The sequence below is a fragment of the Triticum aestivum genome, chromosome 5A (assembly GCF_018294505.1).
Source record: "Triticum aestivum cultivar Chinese Spring chromosome 5A, IWGSC CS RefSeq v2.1, whole genome shotgun sequence".
In the NCBI taxonomy this organism is placed as follows: domain Eukaryota; kingdom Viridiplantae; phylum Streptophyta; class Magnoliopsida; order Poales; family Poaceae; genus Triticum; species Triticum aestivum.
Window position 1 is genome coordinate 565,076,353 of NC_057806.1, and position 22,384 is coordinate 565,098,736.

Genomic DNA, 22,384 nt, shown 5'->3' on the forward strand with positions numbered 1-22,384 from the left:
GGGGGAACCCAAAAGGGGTGCCCCCTTGGCTTGGGGGGCAAGCCTCCCCCCTTGGCCGCCACCCCCCCTCTAGATCCATCTGGAGGGGGCCGGCCCCCCTCTCCCTTGCCCCTATAAATAGAGGGTAGGTGGGAGGGCAGCCGCACCACATCCAAGGTGCAGCCCTCCCCCTCCCCAACACCTCCTTCCTCCTCCCGCAACGCTTGGCGAAGCCCTGCCGGAGTACCACGCTGCTCCAACACCACCACGCCGTCGTGTGCTACCTCTTGAGCACTTGCGTTGGTTTTCCATTGAAGAGGAAAGGGTGGTGCAGCAAAGTAGCGTAAGTACTTCCCTCATTTTTTCAGAACCAAGGTATCAATCCAGTAGGAGGCTACGTGCGAGTCCCTCGCACCTGCACAAAACAAATAAATCCTCGCAACCAACGCGATAAGGGGTTGTCAATCCCTTCATGGTCACTTACGAGAGTGAGATCTGATAGATATGATAAGATAATATTTTTGGTATTTTTATGATAAAGATGCAAAGTAAAATAAAAATAAATGAAAATAACTAAGTATTGGTAGATTAAATATGATGAAGATAGACCCGGGGGCCATAGGTTTCACTAGTGGCTTCTCTCGAGAGCATAAGTATTTTACGGTGGGTGAACAAATTACTGTTGAGCAATTAACAGAATTGAGCATAGTTATGAGAATATCTAGGTATGATCATGTATATAGGCATCACGTCCAAGACAAGTAGACCGACTCCTGCCTGCATCTACTACTATTACTCCACACATCGACCGCTATCCAGCATGCATCTAGAGTATTAAGTTCATAAGAACAGAGTAACGTCTTAAGCAAGATGACATGATGTAGAGGGATAAACTCATGCAATACGTGCCTTGCTGCCCCTACTGTCATTGGGAAAGGACACCGCAAGATTGAACCCAAAGCTAAACACTTCTCCCATTGCAAGAAAGATCAATCTAGTAGGGCAAACCAAACTGATAATTCAAAGAGACTTGCAAAGATAACCAATCATACATAAAAGAATTCAGAGAAGATTCAAATATTGTTCATAGATAAACTTGATCATAAACCCACAATTCATCGGTCTCAACAAACACACCGCAAAAAGAAGATTACATCGAATAGATCTCCACAAGAGAGGGGGAGAACTTTGTATTGAGATCCAAAAAGAGAGAAGAAGCCATCTAGATAATAACTATGGACCCGTAGGTCTGAGGTAAACTACTCACACTTCATCGGAGAGGCTATGGTGTTGATGTAGAAGCCCTCCGTGATCGATGCCCCCTCCGGCGGAGCTCCGAAACAGGCCCCAAGGTGGGATCTCGTGGATACAGAAAGTTACGGTGGTGGAATTAGGGTTTTGGCTCCTGTTCTGATCGTTTGGGAGTATGTAGGTATATATAGGAGAAAGAAGTACGTTGGTGCAACAATAGGGGGCCCACGAGGGTGGAGGGCATGCTTGGGGGTAGGCGCGCCCCCCTACCTCATGGCCTCCCTGTTGGTTGCTTGACGTAGGGTCCAAGTCTCCTGGATCATGTTCGGCGAGAAAATCACGTTCCCAAAGGTTTCATTCCGTTTAGACTCCGTTTGATATTCCTTTTCTTCGAAACCCTAAAATAGGCAAAAAAAACATCAATTCTGGGATAGGCCTCCAGTTAATAGGTTAGTCCCAAAAATAATATAAATGTGGAAAATAAAGCCTAATAATGTCCAAAACAGTAGATAATATAGCATGGAGCAATCAAAAATTATAGATACGTTGGAGACGTATCAAGCATCCCCAAGCTTAATTCCTGCTCGTCCTCGAGTAGGTAAATGATAAAAACAGAATTTTTGATGTGGAATGCTACTTGGCATAATTTCAATGTAATTCTTCTTAATTGTGGCATGAATATTCAGATCAGAATGATTCAAGATAAAAGTTTGATATTGACATAGAAATAATAATACTTCAAGCATACTAACTAAGCAATTATGTCTTCTCAAAATAACATGGCTAAAGAAAGTTCATCCCTACAAAATCATATAGTTTAGTCATGCTCCATTTTCGTCACACAAGAATGCTCTCACCATGCACAACCCTGATGACAAGCCAAGCAATTGTTTCATACTTTAGTAATCTCAAACTTTATAAACCTTCACGCAATACATGAGCATGAGCCATGGATATAGCACTATGGGTGGAATAGAGTATAATGATAGGAGTTATGTGGATAAGACAAAAAAGGATAAAGTCTCACATCAACGAGGCTAATCAATGGGCTATGGAGATGCCCACCGATTGATGTTAATGCAAGGAGTAGGGATTGCCATGCAGCGGATGCACTGGAGCTATAAATGTATGAAAGCTCAACAAAAGAAACTAGTGGGTGTGCATCCAACTTGCTTGCTCACGAAGACCTAGGGCACTTGAGGAGGCCCATTGTTGGAATATACAAGCCAAGTTCTATAATGAAAAATTCCCACTAATATATGAAAGTGACAAAACAAGAGACTCTCTATCATGAAGATCATGGTGCTACTTTGAAGCACAAGTGTGGAAAAAGGATAGTAGCATTGTCCCTTTTTTGGGGGCCTTCATTTTTTGATTTGGCCTTTCTCTTTTTTTATTGGGACAATGCTCTATTAAATGATGATCATCACACTTCTATTTATTTACAACTCAATGATTACAACTCGATACTAGAACAAGGTATGACTCTATATGAATGCCTCCGGCGGTGTACCGGGATATGCAATGAATCAAGTGTGACATGTATGAAAAATTATGAACGGTGGCTTTGCCACAAATACGATGTCAACTACATGATCATGCAAAGCAATATGACAATGATGAACGTGTCATGATAAACAGGAGGGTGGAAAGTTGCATGGCGATATATCTCGGAATGGCTATGGAAATGCCATAATAGGTAGGTATGGTGGCTGTCTTGAGGAAGATATAAGGAGGTTTATGTGTGAAAGAGTGTATCATATCACAGGGTTTGGATGCACCGGCGAAGTTTGCACCAACTCTCAATGTGAGAAAGGGCAATGCACGGTACCGAAGAGGCTAGCAATCATGAAAGGGTGAGAGTGCGTATAATCCATGGACTCAACATTAGTCATAAAGAACTCACATACTTATTGCAAAAATCTACAAGTCATCAAAAACCAAGCACTACGCGCATGCTCCTAGGGGGATAGATTGGTAGGAAAAGACCATCGCTCGTCCCCGACAGCCACTCATAAGGAAGACAATCAAAGAACACCTCATGTTTCAAATTTGTTACATAAAGTTTACCATACGTGCATGCTACGGGACTTGCAAGCTTCAACAAAAGTATTTCTCAATTTCACAACTACTCAACTAGCACAAGTTTAATATCACTACCTCCATATCTCAAAACAATCATCAAGCATCAAACTTCTCTTAGTATTCAACACACTCATAAGACAATTTTATTATTAATCTTGTATGCCTAGCATATTAGGATTATTTAAGAAAATTACCATGCTATTTAAGACTCTCAAAATAATCTAAGTGAAGCATGAGAGATCAATAGTTTCTATAAAACAAATCCACCACCGTGCTCTAAAAGGTATAAGTGAAGTACTAGAGCAAAACTATATAACTCAAAAGATATAAGTGAAGCACATAGAGTATTCTAATAATTTCCGAATCATGTGTGTCTCTCTCAAAAGGTGTGTACAGAAAAGATGATTGTGGTAAACTAAAAAGCAAAGACTCAAATCATACAAGACGCTCCAAGCAAAACACATATCATTTGGTGAATAAAAATATAGCTCCAAGTAAAGTTACCGATGGAAGGCCACATTGAACTCCTCATGAGAGACCGAGGTTCCCCCATCGCCTGTAGACGAGGTCGGATTCGCACCGGAGTGTTCCTCCATGCCGTCTACGGTATCAACCATACTCTTTGGACGGTAAAGTCCTTAATAAAGAGACGAGGCTCTGATACCAATTGAAAGGATCGATATAGTTGACTAGAGGGGGGTGAATAGGCAACTAATAATTTTTTGGCTTTTCTTTAACAATTTAAACTTTGCATCAAAGTAGGTTGCCTAGATATGCAACTAGGTGAGCAACCTATATGATGCAGCAAGGATAGGAACACAAGCAAGAAAGAGATATAACACAAATAAGCTTGCACAAGTAAAGGCACAAGATAACCAAGAGTGGAGACGGTGAAGACGAGGATGTGTTACCGAAGTTCCTTCCCGTTGAAGGGAAGTACGTCTCCGTTGGAGCGGTGTGGAGGCACAATGCTCCCCAAGAAGCCACTAGGGCCACCGTATTCTCCTCACTCCCTCACACAATGTGAGAGGTCGTGATTCCACTATTGGTGCCCTTGAAGGCGGCGACCGAACCTTTACAAACAAGGTTGGGGCTCTCTCCACAACTTAATTGAAGGCTCCCAACGAAACCACGAAGCTTCACCATAATGGAATGTGGCTCCGAGGTGACCTCAATCATCTAGGGTGCTCAAACACCCAAGAGTAACAAAATCCACACAAGAAAGTATGGGGGAAGCAATTATCCTTTGGTGGAAGTGTAGATCTAGGTCTCCTCCTTCAATTCCTAGCAAATCAACAAGTTTGAGTGGCTAGGGAGAGAGATCGGGCAAGAGAGCTTGAAGTGCATTAATGCTGGAGTAAGAGAGGTAAAAGGTGAGAGTGGTAGGTGGGAGAAACACTCTTATATAGCAACCCTAAAAATCCAGCCGTTGCTGCGTTTTCAGCCCCGCAACGATACAACCGGTCCTTGTCCCGGTACAACCGGGACTCATGGTGTAGTTGCAGAACCCTACCAGGCGGTACAACCGGGCCACTGGGCGGTAGTACCAGTTAAGAAAAATGACCGGACCAACCGCCCAGCCACCGCACAACTACAGCCTCAGAACAGAGACGAGACCGGTACATGAGCGGTGCAAGACTGGAACAACCGCATGGCCTTGAGCTCTTGGACGGAGAAGTTCTAAGCGGAAGAACCGCTCAGACCACCGGTGGTACCGGTCAACGAGGATCGACCGGATCAACCGGGCCACCACCGCCCGAGAACCGCATCAAAATAGAACCTTGAGCGGTACTTGAGCGGTGCATGGCCGGAACCACCGCCCTAGCCTTTGTTGAGCAAGGTGCCGGTACCACCGCCCGGAGGCAGCAGTACAACCGCTCAGTAAAAGCTGGAGAGCGACAAGGACCAGCAGTGCAACCGCACCAGGGGCGGTAAAACCGCTGGGAAGAGCAGAAAACAGAAGGAAAAAGATAGGGGGACACACTCTCTCACAACCGAGGAAGACAAATGAGGGGTGAGGAAAGTGTACGTGAAAAGATTCCCCAGAGCTTCCTAATGAGGATTCCCTCTTGATAGTACGGGTACTCTACGACCAAGGAAAATAAAAGCGTAGAGGACACGTCTTCGATCTTTTCCTACGAGAGGCAATAGCAATCCAATGTAAGCCTAAGCATCGAGAACCTGAAACATATAGCACACGATTAGACCAACAAAGGGTTGTCATCATCATCCAAAACATAAAGTAGGGAAAGGCCCTTTCAATCTCCCCCTTTTTGGTGGATGATGACAACAACACGATTTGCAAGAGATAAGTCAATGAAATCTAGATGGAACTCCCCCTGAATATGTGCCCCAATAGGAACTAGCTGTTAGAAAGCATGGGCACACTTTCAAGATTAGACTCCCCCTAAATTTTATAGACTCACCACTCTGAGCATAAAAAAGAGACAATATAATACTTAGAGTGCAATAATAATGATAAAGACCGATGAACGGAAAGGTAACAGGAGTAACAAGTCTCACACACAGCAAGGAACGAAACAAGTCCACGAACATAGACCAACACGAGAAAACGAGAAAAAGAAAAACCCATGCAAATCCCCGAGACCTATAGAACCCTCTCCCCCTTTGGCATCAAGACACCAAAAAGGAAAAGAGCGAAGCTAGCATACCAAAGCTCAGGCGTCCTCCTCTGACTCCTCGGTCGCATCTGGATCCTCATCATCAGAGTCGTCATCGTCGTCATGATCGGATTCTTCCATGGCATTGTCAGTTGTTGCAAACGAGGAGGATGGCTGGGGAGGGGCTTCATCATCAGTCCAGGTGCTATGGGTAGATATCCAATGCTCCTCCGGGGTGATGCTCTTCTCAGAGCCACTCTGAACTGGCATGTTGAGGTGCTTCATCATTGCAATTTGGCGACGTTGTGCAAGCTTCTCATTGACATGTGCCTCATACATCCTCTTCTGGATGTCAGCCTGGAGACAAAAGGTCTTCTTCACCTTGGCAGTGAGCTTGGCCACCTATGGGGGCTTGGCCCCTGGCTCCATCTCAAAGTCCTCATCGTCAGAAGTAGCATAGACATCCTCAGGAGCATTGGCAGGGAAGCGAGGCTCGGCATGCTTCTTCTTCTTAAGGAGCTTGACCTCATGAACAGTGAGGTTGTCTGGAGAAGTGAGGAGCTCTCCAGGACGACGAACAACCCACACAGAGTTCAGAAAGCACATGACAAACGGAGCATAGATTGGGACTTTGCGGTAGATGACCATGTTGTACATCTCATGCCACATCCAATTGGACACATCAAACGTTGCCCCTGTCCCCACCATGGTCTTCATAGCAACCATCAAATCAACCAGATAACCATGAATCTCATCTTGATTGCCCACCTTGGGAAAGAGCACATTGCGGAACACTCGGTGCATGATGGCATAGACCTTTTCCAAATCCTTGGATTCTCCAATAATCCCACGGCCCCGAATGTACAGAGGGGCAAGCTTCTCCTTAGGCATGGACTCAGGAAGATCATGAGGACGAATGCCACCCCTTCCTTCCAGACCGGTATCCTCGTACCCAATAGCATTGCAGAATGCCCTCCAGGGAACTTGAAACAATTCATCACGACACATGAAGGTGAGAGTGCGCGCGTCATCTTCCCCAAAATGAACCGTGGCATAGAACTGATGGATGAGTTGAACATCAAAGTCACAGTTGACTGACATGAGCTTGACAAGATCAAACTCCTCGCAGAGAGCCAGCACCTCACCAAAATACTCCAGGTTGTTCCTCCAATGGTCAAGATCAATTGTCCACTGCTTGGCATATATGTTCTTGTTGTGCTCAAAGAGTTCATGAACAATCTACACTTGCATCTCATTTCGGAACTGAATGGTGGTCCAACGAGGAGCAATGGGAACCTCATACGGATTCCTCGATCGGAAGGCTTCCCATTCCTTGGCTTTCCAACGATGCAACGACCTAACTACACGTTGCTTAGCAGCTGCAGACTTTTCACAGGGAGTGGGCTTGGTGGGAATCACAACTTCTTCTTCATCATCAGACACAACCGGGCGCAAGGTCCTTCGTGCCCTCTTCTTGGTCTTGCGAGGAGCAGAGCGAGAACTAGAGCCACCTGAACACACACACGAAAAGAGCACACAATACCTAGCAAGGATGAGAGGATTGCACACACTAGCAGAAAAGGAACATGTTGCGGCAACAGAGAAGATAGAACAGTGCTAGGTGGTTGATATACTCCGGTTGTACCGGATCCTCTGCCGGTAGTACCGCTCTAGCGGTTGTACCGCCCGTAGGGGCGGTAGAACCGCTGACAGTGGCACTACCAGGGGAGATAGATCTAACCGAGGCATACTAATCACACAAGTAATATTCCGAATTCTAAGTGCTGCAAACAAGACAGGAGGCAAACAAAGATCTCTTCAACTCCATAGTTCAAACACTAATCGCGGAAAGTTAAGTAATGCCCTAGACAAAGGAAGAACCCTAGAAAGATCTAGGTGCAAAGAACACGAGGCATTACCACCATCCATGGGAAGAGATCGGGAGGCCTCCACGGAGAGAATCCACGGAGACCCCAAGGATCCGAAGCGCGAGACGCACTCCGGGGCAGGGGAAAAGAGGGCCGGCGGCTAGGGCACAGAGAAGAGGAACGAGGGAGAAGGGAAAAAGAAAACCCTTCAGCCCCGTTGAGTATATATAGGCCCGTAGACACGTCCTGGTAGTACCGCTCGGGGGAGCGGTTGTACCGCTCGTCTGGTACAGGCCGGTGGTTGGAGGCAATACTTCTGGTGCTTGGAAGGCAGCGGTAGTACCGCCCGGCGTCCACCGGTAGTACCGGACGTAGGTTACCATGGGTTTGAGCGGTGGAACCGCCCAAGCACCAACGGAGACCCATTGGGACGGCACAACCAGGTACCAGCGGTAGAACCGCCCGTGATCCTGGTTGTACCGCCCAACCACCTATGCCCAAGCCAAGATCAAATGAGTGCAATCTGAGGAGGGGAAGAAAGAGCACGAAACAGGAGATAAACAACACCCTAGGAGAACTCAACGCAAAGAGCAAAGAAAGAACGAGAGAAAACAACACGAGAACAAAAAGCTAACTCCAACCTCCCCAAGAGAGGACGGTGACCGGAGCCACCTATGTTTGAGTCAATTGGGCACCGCGAAGAATTATCCTTGGACCCATGACCAAAACTCGTCTTTGAAGCACAATTACCATCAAAAGTGGCTAATGTGAAAGAGGTGATCGATTTATGCATAATGGGGGAAGGGAGAGTCATTGAGAGAACAACACTCCCCCTATGTCCATGCCTACGCCTAAACAAGACAACACGTTGAGTATAGTGGGGTGTGCAAGGGCTCAAGCAACATTGCTCGAATTGATGATATTTAGCTCATGCCTTAACTCGTGAAATCTTGCTTCATCCAAAGGCTCCATGAAGATATCTGCAAGGTTATCATGAGTGTTGACGTAGTTGAGTTCGATCTCTCCTCGCCTAATGTGGTCCCGGATGAAGTGATACCGAATCTCAATATGCTTTGTCTTGAAGTGTTGCACCAGGTTGAGGGAAATCTTGATGGCACTTTCATTGTCACGCCAAAGAGGCACTTTGTCACAAATGACATCGTAATCCTTTAAAGTTTGCCTCATCCATAAGAGTTGTGCACAACAACTACCGGCCGCCACATACTCCGCTTTGGTGGACGAGAGAGACACACAACTTTGCTTCTTAGAAGACCAACTTACCAAAGAGCAACCAAGGAATTGGCACCCTCCGGAAGTGTACTTCCTATCCACTTTGTCTCCCGCCCAATCGGAATCCGAATATCCTACAAGCTTGAAATTTGCTCCTCTTGGGTTCCATAAGCCAAAGTTTGGGGTATGAGCCAAATATCAAAAGATTCGCTTGACCGCCACAAAGTGGCTTTCCTTAGGTGCGGCTCGAAACCGTGCACAAATTCCCACACTCAACATGATACCCGGTATAGATGCACAAAGGTAGAGCAAGGAGCCTATCATGGATCGATATACCTTTTGATCCACCGCTTTACCATTGGGATCTATGTCAAGTTGGCACTTGGTGGGCATTGGAGTGGAAGCCGGCTTGATATCACTTAGCTTGAATCTCTTGAGCATGTCTTGAGTATATTTGGCTTGGTTGATGAAGGTTCCTTCTCTTCTTTGCTTCACTTCAAACCCTAGAAAGAACTTCAACTCTCCCATGGAAGACATCTCGAACTTTGAGGTCATGAGAGCGGCAAATTCCTCATTGAAAGCTTTGTTAGGGGAACCAAAGATGATATCATCAACATATAATTGGCACACACAAACAACTCCCCTTTGACCTTCTTAGTAAAAAAGAGTGGGGTCGATTAGCCCAACTTCAAAACCACGGTCTTGTAACAACTCGGTAAGGTGGTCATACCACGCACGTGGGGCTTGTTTAAGGCCATAGAGTGCCTTATCGAGTTGATACACATGATCGGGAAAGTAGGGATCCTCGAACCCGGGGGGTTGCTTGACATAAACCAATTCATTAACGGGACCATTAAGAAAAGCACTCTTCACATCCATTTGTTGTAACTTAAAGTTATGATGAGAAGCATAAGCAATTAACATGCGAATAGATTCAAGATGAGCAACGGGAGCAAAGGTTTCACCGTAGTCGATACCCTCGACTTGGGAGTAGCCTTGTGCTACCAAACGAGCCTTGTTGCGAATGATAATCCCATGGGCATCTTGCTCGTTCTTAAATATCCACTTGGTTTCAATGACATTGTGATTCCCCATCGGTCTTGGTACCAATCTCCACACTTTGTTGCGCTCGAAGTTGTTGAGTTCTTCATGCATGGCATTGAGCCAATCCGGATCTTCTAGCGCCTCATAGACCTTGTGGGGTTCCACACAAGAGACAAAAACGTGATGCTCACAATAATTTGCTAATTGTCTACGAGTGCTTACCCCCTTTCTTAAGCTTCCAAGCACATTCGTCATGAGATGATCCTTGGTGGAGAGCTTGGAAGCAACCTTGGCGGCACGACGCTCTAATTCCTCCTCGGGAGTGAGACGAGGAGTGGTCACTTGATCATCTTGGGCGTCGTCTTGAGCTTGTTCTTGTTCTTGAACTTGCTCGAAGGAGAGAACTTGACCTTGGGCATCACTTGATGTGTCAACACCGTCTTGAGCGTGATCTTGCCCTTGGTAATGTTCTTGAGGATGAGGGCCTTCATGTTGTTCTTCGGAAGCGTGTGGGCCTTAGGTTGGTGATGGCTCCACTTGAGTGGAGCTTTGTCCTTCTCCTTCGTCCATAAGGGGTTCCTCAATGGGTAGGATAAAGCCAACACCCATTCTTCTTATGGCTTGGGGAGGAATTTTATCACCTACATCACAAGTGTCACTTTGCTCCACTTGGGAGCCGTTATTCTCATTAAACTCCACATTACACGTCTCCTCAATAAGTCCCGTGGATTTATTGAGGACACGGTAAGCATGAGAGTTTGTAGCATAACCAACAAATATGCCCTCATAAGCTCTAGCCTCAAATTTAGACAACCGAACACCTTTCTTGAGAATGAAACACTTACACCCGAACACCCGGAAGTACTTGAGGTTGGGCTTGTTACCGGTGAGTATCTCATATGGAGTCTTGTTCAAGCCCTTGCGGAGGTAGAGTCGATTGGATGCATGACACGCGGTGTTGATGGCTTCGGCCCAAAAGTTGTACGGAGACTTGAACTCCGCCATCATGGTCCTTGCCGCATCCATCAACGTCCGGTTCTTCCTCTCCGCAACACTGTTTTGTTGAGGGGTGTAAGGTGCGGAGTATTGATGCTTGATCCCCTCATCACTAAGAAACTCATCCAAGGTGTAGTTTTTGAACTCGGTGCCGTTGTCACTTCTTATTGTCAAGATCTTTGCATTGTGTTGACGTTGTGCTTCATTTGCAAAGTCAATGACGGTTTGTTGGGTCTCGCTCTTCCTCTTGAAGAAATACACCCAAGTGTATCTTGAGTAGTCATCCACAATCACCAAGCAATAATTCCTACCCCCAAGACTATCGAAGGATGGAGGCCCAAATAGATCCATGTGAAGGAGCTCCAAAGGCCTATTTGAGTAAATGATAGTCGTGGGAGGGTGAGCCTTCTCATGTAGCTTTCCTTCGATACAAGCACTGCAAGCACGATCTTTAGCAAAACTAACATTTGTTAGTCCACGGACATGGTCCCCCTTGAGAAGACTTTGCAAAGATCTCATATTGACATGGGCTAGACGGCAATGCCAAAGCCATCCCACATCAACTTTAGCCATTAGGCATGTCGCGGTCTTAGTGGGTCGCTCCAAAAAGTTAATCACATATAGACCGTTCTCGACATGCCCAACAAAGGCTACTTTAAGAGTCTTGCTCCACAAGAGGGCCACGGTATCAATATCAAAGAAGGTGGCAAAGCCCATGATTGCAAGTTGACGAACGGAAAGTAAATTGTATGCAAGGGACTCTACAAGCATGACCTTCTCGATCGTGAGATCATGATAAATGACAACCTTGCCGAGTCCCAATACCTTAGAGGACGAGGCATCACCCCATTCGACATTGGTGGGCATAGAGGAAATCTTGTGCACGTCCACCACCAAGTCCTTGCTTCCGGTCATATGATTTGTAGCTCCACTATCGAGCAACCATGATCCCCCACCGGAAGCAAACACCTACAAGAGATTAATGCTTGGTTTTAGGTACCCATTTTGTAATGGGTCCTTTGATGTTAGTAACAAGGGTCTTAGGAACCCAAATAGACCATTCAATGTATTCATAGGGAGAACCAACAAATTTGGCATAAACATGCCCATCACTAGCACGGCATAACACATAAGAAGGATTAAAGTCGCCGGCTTTGTTTGGAGGGGTGGCATTGCCCTTCTCGGCACCGCCACCCTTCGCATCATTCTTCTTCTCCTTGGATGCACCCTCTCCCTCCTTCACAAAAGTTTGCTTGAGAGGGGGAGGTCGTTTGGCCTTGTCATTCTTCTTCTTGTTCTTGGGCTTGGGTGCGTACCCAATCCCTTCCTTGGCCACGACTTCCTTTTGACTACTCAAAAGGTCTTTGAGGTTCTTCTTACCTTGTATACATGACACAAGGCCTTTCTCAAGCTTCTCCTTCAACTTAGCATTTTCCTCAACAAGATGTATATGCTCACAACACGGGTTAGTAGCATTTGCATTATCAATTAAAACCATATGAGGAAATGTGGCTTTCTCCTTAGTTAGCTTCACTTGGAGTTGATCATGAGACTCCTTGAGACTAGCATGAATACCCTTCAAGGCCTTGTGGGCCTTGTCAAGTATATCAAACTCCTCTTTGAGTCTAGCAAGATCAACCCCAAGTTCGGCCTTCTCGGAATTTAGCACACGAGAAACAATAAGAGCATGATCAAGATCTTTCTTTAATTTAGCATGATCTTCGTTGTGTGACTACTCAAGAGCCAAACGAAGACCACGCTCTTCCTCAAGAGTATTGGAAAGATCCGAAATCTCATCGGCATAGTCACGGCTATGCCCTTCCATCTTAGAGATGGTATCTTCGTGAGCGTCGATCATGTCATTGGCTTCACCAAGTTGTTCCAAGAGAGCAACAAAGTGCTTCTTGGACTTGCCCTTGAGTTTACCCATAAAGGTCTCAAATTCATTCTCCTCCGCATTAGTTCCCTCAATTTCATTAATGCTATCCGTTGGAGAAGGATGATTAATAATGGTAGTTTTGATGTTGGGGGTTACCTTGTTGGTGGCTTTAGCCATGAGGCACTTGGCGGTGATGCTCTCATTGGGTGAGTCGAAGAGAGACACCCGTGGAGTCGTCGCAATGGCAACAGAGGCCATGGCAACCGACTCATCACCTTCATCATCGTCATCATCCTCATTATACTCTTCTTATACCACCAATGCCTTGGGAGGAGTCTTCTTGGTGAAGTTGCTCTTGTTGGGGAACGACTTGGCCTTGTCCTTTCGGATGAGCTTGCCACCATTGTCTTCCCTCTTCTCATACGGGCACTCCACAACAAAATGACTCACGTTGCCACAATTGTAGAAAGTCCTTACACGTTGCTTGCTCTTCGTGCCACTTGAGTTGTTTTTGCTAAAGTTTGGCCTCGAGTTTTTCTTGCTCCAAAATTGTCTTGAAGCGAGTGCCATGTGTTCATGATATGCATACTTTGTATCCTCGGGGTTGCTCTCCTCTTCTTCCTCTTCTTCTTCTTCTTCAAAGGACAACTTGGCCTTCAATGCAAGGTTGGGCTTCTTTGCCCTTTGAGAACGAAGCACCGCATTGTTGGCGGTCTTGTCCAAAATGTTCATGGCCACAAACTCATCCAACACTTCGCTTGAGGTCAAAGTGTGGAAGTCCGGTCTTTGATGAATGACGGAGGACATGGCCTTGTGATAGGGCATCATTGCCTTGAGGAATTTGCGCTTGATCCAATTGTCATCCGTGTCCTTGCTCCCGTGATCTCGTAGTGAGACCGCGAGTTTGGTTACTCTCCGATAAAGCTCACGAGGTTCTTCATCTTCTTTCATTGCAAACTCATCGGCCTCATCTTGCACCACTTCATAGTTGGAGCGTTGAATGCTTGCGCTTCCCTGCTAGAGAGAGACAACAAAATGCCATGCATCTTTGGCCAAGGCGAAGGGACGAAGATGAGGTAGGTCTTCGGGTGGAATTGCATCTTGAATGATGAAGAGAGCATTCTCATTGAATTGATTATCCGCGGCTTCTCGAGGAGTGAAGTTGCTTGGATCATGCGGATAGAAACTTTCTTCAATGATTCTCCAAAGGTTAGTGTTCACATGATTTAAATGACGCTTAAAGCGGTAAACCCAAGAATCAAAGTCCTCATTTTTCACAATCTTAGGGGGAGGACCGACATGATTCAAATGAGTGGAGGGAACCGGTCCACCATAAACAAGTGGTGGTTCCACATGAGCAAAGATGCCGGTGCCATTTTTACCACTAGAAGAAGGAGCCTTTTCACTACTAGCTTCCCCCTTATCAGAGATAGCATCCGTCACCTTGTTGGTGGGATCACCCACTTTTAACGGTGCGGTGGACAGTTTAAGCCCCTCAAGGAATTTAGTAAACATGCTTTCAACCTCGGTCGTCATGGAGGTTTTCAATGTCTCCAAGGCCACATTGAACTCCTCATGAGAGACCGAGGTTCCCCCATCGCCTGTAGACGAGGTCGGATTCGCACCGGAGTGTTCCTCCATGCCGTCTACGGTATCAACCATACTCTTTGGACGGTAAAGTCCTTAATAAAGAGACGAGGCTCTGATACCAATTGAAAGGATCGATATAGTTGACTAGAGGGGGGTGAATAGGCAACTAATAATTTTTTGGCTTTTCTTTAACAATTTAAACTTTGCATCAAAGTAGGTTGCCTAGATATGCAACTAGGTGAGCAACCTATATGATGCAGCAAGGATAGGAACACAAGCAAGAAAGAGATATAACACAAATAAGCTTGCACAAGTAAAGGCACAAGATAACCAAGAGTGGAGACGGTGAAGACGAGGATGTGTTACCGAAGTTCCTTCCCGTTGAAGGGAAGTACGTCTCCGTTGGAGCGGTGTGGAGGCATGCACAATGCTCCCCAAGAAGTCACTAGGGCCACTGTATTCTCCTCACGCCCTCACACAATGCGAGAGGCCGTGATTCCACTACTGGTGCCCTTGAAGGCGGTGACCGAACCTTTACAAATAAGGTTGGGGCTCTCTCCATAATTTAATTGGAGGCTCCCAACGAAACCACGAAGTTTCACCACAATGGAATATGGCTCCGAGGTGACCTCAACCGTCTAGGGTGCTCAAACACCCAAGAGTAACAAAATCCACACAAGAAAGTATGGGGGAAGCAATTATCCTTTGGTGGAAGTGTAGATCTAGGTCTCCTCCTTCAATCCCTAGCAAATCAACAAGTTTGAGTGGCTAGGGAGAGAGATCGGGCAAGAGAGCTTGAAGTGCATTAATGCTGGAGTAAGAGAGGTCAAAGGTGAGAGTGGTAGGTGGGAGAAACACTCTTATATAGCAACCCTAAAAATCCAGCCGTTGCTGCGTTTTCAGCCCCGCAGCGGTACAACCGGTCCTTGTCCCGGTACAACCGGTCCTTGTCCCGGTACAACCGGGACTCACGGTGTAGCTGCAGAACCCTACCAGGCGGTACAACCAGGCCACTGGGCGGTAGTACCGGTTAAGAAAAATGACCGGACCAACCGCCCAGCCACCGCACAACTACCGCCTCAGAACAAAGACGAGACCGGTACATGAGCGGTGCAAGACCGGAACAACCGCATGGCCTTGAGCTCTTGGACGGCGAAGTTCTGAGCGGAAGAACCGCTCAGACCACCGGTGGTACCGGTCAACGAGGATCGACCGGATCAACCGGGCCACCACCGCCCGAGAACCGCATCAAAACAGAACCTTGAGCGGTACTTGAGCGTGCATGGCCAGAACCACCGCCCTAGCCTTTGTTGAGCAAGGTGGCGGTACCACCGCCCGGAGGCAGCGGTACAACCGCTCGGTAAAAGCTGGAGAGGGACAAGGACCAGCGGTACAACCGCACCAGGGGGCGGTACAACCGCTGGGAAGAGCAGAAAACAGAAGGAAAAAAGATAGGGGGAACACACTCTCTCACAACTGAGGAAGACAAATGAGGGGTGAGGAAAGTGTACGTGAAAAGATTCCCCCAGAGCTTCCTAATGAGGATTCCCTCTTGATAGTACGGGTACTCTACGACCAAAGAAAATAAAAGCGTAGAGGACACATCTTCGATCTTTTCCTACGAGAGGCAATAGCAATCCGATGTAAGCCTAAGCATCAAGAACCTGAAACATATAGCACACGATTAGACCAAGAAAGGGTTGTCATCATCATCCAAAACATAAAGTAGGGAAATGCCCTTTCATCATGGTTGTCCGGATGACAAAAAACGACGACGTCGTCCGCGTAGAGAGATATATTGGATGCTGCATGTCAGGTGGTGAGGCGATGAAGGAGGCCGGTGTCCACAGCGCGCAGCATCATAGAATTGAGGACGTCGATCATGATCGTGGAGAGCATGGGAGAGACCGGATCACCCTGTCTCAAACCATGGGCATGGTCGATCCGGGGGGGGGGAGGGGGGGGCTGGGTGACCGTTGATGAGCACCCTCGTCGAGGCCGTGGAAAGAAGGATGGATATCCACTCGCGCCATCGTGGCCCAAAGCCAAGGTGCGTCAAGACCTGGAGTAGAAACGGTCAGGACACACTGTCGAAAGCCCGCGTGATATCAAGCTTGAGAAGCATACGCGGCACCATGATATGGCCCTTTTTTCTACCGCCAAACAAGGTGGCCGCATGGTAAATATGATAAATAAATACATTGCTTTATTTTAATATGTTTTATAAATACACAACAAATTATATATGTTGTTAAAAACAAGGTGGTACATGAATCTTTCAGCTTTCACAATACATCAAACAACAAACCTATTACCTCTGAAATATGCACACATGAGCAAACACAAATCAAATCAAGACTAGATGATTCTAAATTACTCTGAAAGCTCTAGCTTTGTCATAAATCAAACTTCTTTAAGTTTGACAAGTTTGTAGAAAAAGTTGCCATATCAGCAACATGAAATACATACAGTATGAAAAAATGGTGTATCTAAGAAAACTAAATTGGTGTTTTACATGTTGGTATATTCTTCTATAGACTTGGCTAAACATAAAGAAGTTTCACTTAGGACAAACCCAAAACTTCAAGGACTGAGGGAGTAAGAGGCTGTTTGGTCGGGCGCCCCGGCTTGCCAAGCCAAATATTTGGTGTTGACCAGATTCTTAGGCGTTGCTTGGATTGAAGCCAAACATTTGGTGTGCCCATGCAGCCTGCTACCAATGAGCTGGCCAAGTGCGGTTGGCGAAAACCTCCGCCAATATTTTGGCTCGCCCCGCACGTTGGCGTGGCGGCATAAACCAAACAAGCCCTAAAACTTATGTATGACATGCAAGCCAAACAAAAGTAAACCAGGCAGAACTCTAGGGCCTTGAAAGTCGGCTGGCTTATTTCCATTAGGCCGCCGGATTCAGTTCAGATAGCAGATTTGATCACGGGAACCATGTCGGCCGGACGCATCAGCCTTCTCATCTCCTCCACAAACTTTGCCATGACGGGGCGAGGCAGGCACATGGGCGCCGCAAGACCTTCCTCACCATTGGCATTCTTGACGGCAATAAGGGAGCTGGCGACCCCAGGGATATCGCGGATGCCGCCCTTGGCTAGTCCGGCATACACCGGTGTGCCCCACCCAAAGTCGACATCACGGAACCCGGCCTTGGATACGTCTGCCATCAGCCCATCACGTACGCGCTCACCATCGTGAAGTTCGGCCGCCCCCACCGCACCATGAGGCGCGCTACCGACCTCACATACTCCACATCCACCTCCCTCTTGGTCTTCATCATCAGCTCCACGGCGTAGCTCACCGGATTGGTGCAGAGGTCACCGGCTGTGGAGATGGCGACCGGGAACGCGAATGCATTGCCGTAGTAGCCAACGGGGATGAATGGGGTGCCGCTGCTCTGCTGCTTCTGGCCGCGAATGCTTACGAGGCAGATCATCCACATCTCCTCGTCCGCAACGGGGGCCAGCGCCATCGTGCGGCACCTCCACAGACATCCCGTGAGGACCTCGAAGGTGGTGGCGCGGCGGCGGAGAGCAGGCGGGAGGTGGGTGCGGATGGCCGCGACCTCCCGACGCCCGAAGAAGGAGTGTTGCGTCATGGAGTAGAGGGGCACGCTGGTGTCGTTGCTATCCGGCACGTCATCGTACTCCCGGTGGGTGAATACTCTAGGCGGCGCCGGATCGTCGCGCGTGGTCATCAGCAGATCGTGTCCCCACACCGGCCTCACCGTGGGCGCTGCCATTCCCCGCGCCAGCTCCGCCACTGCGGCCAGGAACTGCACCATCCCTGGGCCGTCCGCCACTGTGTGTTGTATCTTCAACGCCAATGAAGCCTCTGCACGCTAGCCGTGTCACCTGCATTATTGGTGCATGAATGCATTATTTCTTCTATATATCTCAATCGATTTGAGATTTTCTGAGCTATTTCAATCAATTTGTAATAGCACAACTTCAGTACAACTTTTCTAAAATATGCATCATAAAAAAAATTACAAGTTATACTTTTTAGTAAAATTTTAAGAGAGTGGTCCATATTACAACCTCAAACTACCACCAAAGTTTAGAACACAACCCTAAACTACGAAACCATCTAGTTTACAACCCTGAACTTTCAAACCAGACAGAAAACAACCCTGGGGTGGTATTTGAATGGTTTTGACCAATCAACAGCCCAGTAATTAGCGCCAACTCATGCGCCATGTCCTCTAGTCAAATTTTGGCAAAACAAAAGTGTCCAGAAAATTTGAAAAAATTCTAAAAGATGTACACAACACTCATATTAAATCTCGGAAAGTTTCGACAAATTTTGCAGAGCATGAAAAAATAGAGCAAAAAAATCAAATTCAGAGCCATTTTGGGTCAAATTTTGCCCAAAAGAATTGTCCATAATCTTTTTTAAAAAGCCCCAAATATCCACACGAACCTCATATTAAATTTGGGAAAGTTGCAACACATGTTGCAAAGCAAAAAAAAATCTTGCAAAACTTCAGACCCATTTTGGGTCAAATTTGAATTTTTGCTCTAATTTTTTTCTGCTTGGCAAAATTTGTAGAAACTTTCCCAGATTTAAGATGAGGATTGTGTGGATTTTTGAGAATGTTTTCACAGGTTTCTGGACAATTTTTTTTGGGTAGAAATTTAACCAAACGAGGATGTGGCGGATGAGTTGGCACTGGGTCGTTGACTGGTCAAAGTCTCAAAACCGGTCAAAACAAGTCAAATATCATCTAGGGTTGTTTTTTGTTCGGTTTTGAAAGTTCAGAGTTGTAAACTAGACAGTTTTGTAGTTCATTAAACTTTGATGCTAGTTTGAGGTTGAAATATGGACTTATTTCAAATTTTAAAGTTTTATTCTCCTGAACCGAATAGATTTCAGCTTTTCTAAACCGCGGGCTACCTGGAAGTGGATGAGTGGGGCGTGGAGGATGTCGGAGGAGCCGGGGACGTCGAAGAGGAGCTCGTCGAGGCACGGGAACGGCGGCAGCAGGGAGGCACCGAACTGGTCAAGGTGAACGTCCGCGTCGGCCTCGACGAAAAGCACGCCCTCTCCGGTGCAGTGAACGGCGAGCTTGCGGCCTTCAAGCTCCCTCAGCCGGCCGGCCAGAGGGTAGTAGTTCACAAGTGCCGTGGCGATTGCGTTCCGGAGCACTGGCGCCGGGTCGTCGTCCCGGCCGCCGTGGCGACGGAAGAAGTAGATCACTGGGACGTGGAAGCGGAGCCCGTCCTGGTCTGGTCGTCGATGTCCGAGAGCGGCTTTAGCTCCCGCGGCGTCGGCCCCGCCGGCGCCACCAGCACTGCGGGCTTCCTGCGCACCGTGAACTGCAACGTCGGTGAGCTCGCCATGCCTATGCGCTCGGCGATGTGTGTCGGAGGTAGGTGTCGATAATTGTGCGAGTCTGCTTGTGGGCTGCTGCTAGCTATATAGGGCGTATTGCTAGTTTGATACACACAAAAAGTTGGCCGCGATCAAAAGGGAGCATGTGCATCGCCCAACTTCAGCATCCTACGCCACATGGTACTCAAGACCTTGCATTGCTCCCAGTCAAGCAAAGTATACACCGTTGTTTTGGGGAGTTTGGGGGTTGATGGAAACAATTGTACACAGTTAAGGGCATCAACCGGCTGTAAACGTTCGGACTGTGCTGTTCGGACAATTTGTGCACTCTAAAGCCATCTATAAAACGTCCACGGATCAGTCTGAATTCCCGCAAGCCGAAAGCAAGTCAGAGGAGGTTTGCGGACGTCCGGACAGCTATCATATCGGACTCCGACAACCTCGGCCCACACAAAAAAAACCCACATGCATGGAGCCCCGCTTTTTCTCACGCTGTCCCTCCACCCTTGTTGTGTATCCGCGTAGTCTGAGACCGCCGCCACTGTCGTACTACCCACTCCACCGCCCAGCCCCTGCTGGACCTCCGCCGCACCACCTGGGCGCCAGCTGACTTGCCTACGCCTCCCTTCCACCCCTAGTCTGGCCCTCACCCAAGTTTTCTAATTCCGGTCCGTGAAATATAGAAACAGACCGAAAACCGGAAATTCGGGTGGTCCCCGGAAAATACGGTTACCGTCCAAAAATTTCAAAAGTGGAGTTGAATTTAAATGACGATGAAGGTCCCCCCCCCCCTCCCTAGCATAGAGTCCTTAGGGATCATCACTGAGTTGCCACGATCGATCCATCAATGGTAATTAAGCATTACCACTGAAGGCGGTTTGCCATAGGTCGGTCAGTGTTGCGGCGTTAGTGTCAGTGATATCTAGCCACGCACGTTTGTGTTTGCCATGCCTGACGTACGTGAGTCGTTCGTGCTCCCGCGTGTGGAAATTGCCCCTGTTTTCTCTAATTTTCACCATTTCTCTCATAAACCCCTAGCCTGCGGTCGAGGTTCCCTTGCGACTTGGTTCACGAAAAACTTATGGGACCACGGCAAGAATGAAAATAACAGTACCGATAACTACTTTTTGCGTCAACAAATAACATTATCTAAAATATGGTGTATGACCGTAATACAGGAGGTGTGCTTCGCTTTTGCTCTAAGCTAGTGAGAACCACAAGTATTGTAGATGCACAAAAACGGAGGTATGCCATAGAGTTGCGGTTTTATGTTACAACAGCCCAAAAGGATGCCTCTTGTCGCAGTTTACATTTTATTATACTACTCCTTTCTTTCATAAATATAAGGTTCACATATTTCCAAGATTTAAATTTGACCAATAATTGAAAGATAGATTGTCGCAGTTTACATTTTATTATACTACTCCTTTCTTTCATAAATATAAGGTTCACATATTTCCAGGATTTAAGTTTGACCAATAATTGAAAGATAAATTTCATCAATTGCATGTTTGTATCACATAAGTCACAACATTATTGATCATATTCCTTGTTAAAGATAAGTCTTGTCGCGCATCAAGGCTACATTAACCAAATGCTTATGATTAGAGTATAAATGGCCCAGCCTTTTTTATGCGTGTATTCCAACTATATATAGTAGTACCCGCAAAAAAACTATATATAGTAGTAGGCGTGCATCTGTGTGTGTGACAGGAGTAGGACTTGATCATAATTTACTCGAACCGGCTAATTAAGTATGCATGCAGCTCTGCTCGATTCGTTCCAAACATACTAGTAGTACAAGAATCCTACGTTGATGGAAGGCAATGGAGAGTGGTTGGGCTCTTGCTCGTCCATAGCGCCATGTCGTAGGTTAACCATATTTAGCTCCAATGCATGCTTTGCACGCATATAATTTCCATTTATATCTGTGCCAACGCACTGCTGTGCATATTAGTCCTAAAATATTCATATCAGTGACAGAACAGGAAACTTTCAAATCTGTTAGCACTAATAAGGTGACGCCACAGACCACCACTCCCCGTTTCAGAGGCCGAATAAACGAGCAACTTGCTTATACAAGTATAGCAAGTAGCGGCATGTGCATACCAACTGTGGCTAAAGTTTTGCATGCAGCTCAGGTCGATTCGTTCCAAACTTAGTAGTACAAGAACCCTACGTTAGTGGAAGGCAATGGAGAGTGGTTGAGCTCTTACTCGTCTACAGCGAGGTGTTGTACGTTAATCATATTTAGCAGCCTAAAATATTCTTCCTAGAGTTGTCTAATGAATGCTTTGCAAGCATATGATGGCTATTAGTTTTACCTATGCCAACTAACCACACTCGGCCAAAGAAATACTAGCTCAGTGCACTTGCCTTCAATCATGTATGATCTGCACGGAATTAGCTACTTCCTCTGTTCCTAAATATAAGTCTTTTTGTAGAGATTTCACTATGGATCAGCAAAATGAGTGAATCTACACTCTAAAATGCATCTACAC

At 46.8% G+C, this 22,384-nt stretch overlaps 1 pseudogene; it reads right to left on the reverse strand.

Moving 5' to 3' along the window:
• Positions 1-17,448: 17,448 nt before the first annotated feature.
• Positions 17,449-19,921, reverse strand: LOC123107712 (benzyl alcohol O-benzoyltransferase-like; annotated as a pseudogene).
• Between the last annotated feature and the right edge of the window lie 2,463 nt (positions 19,922-22,384).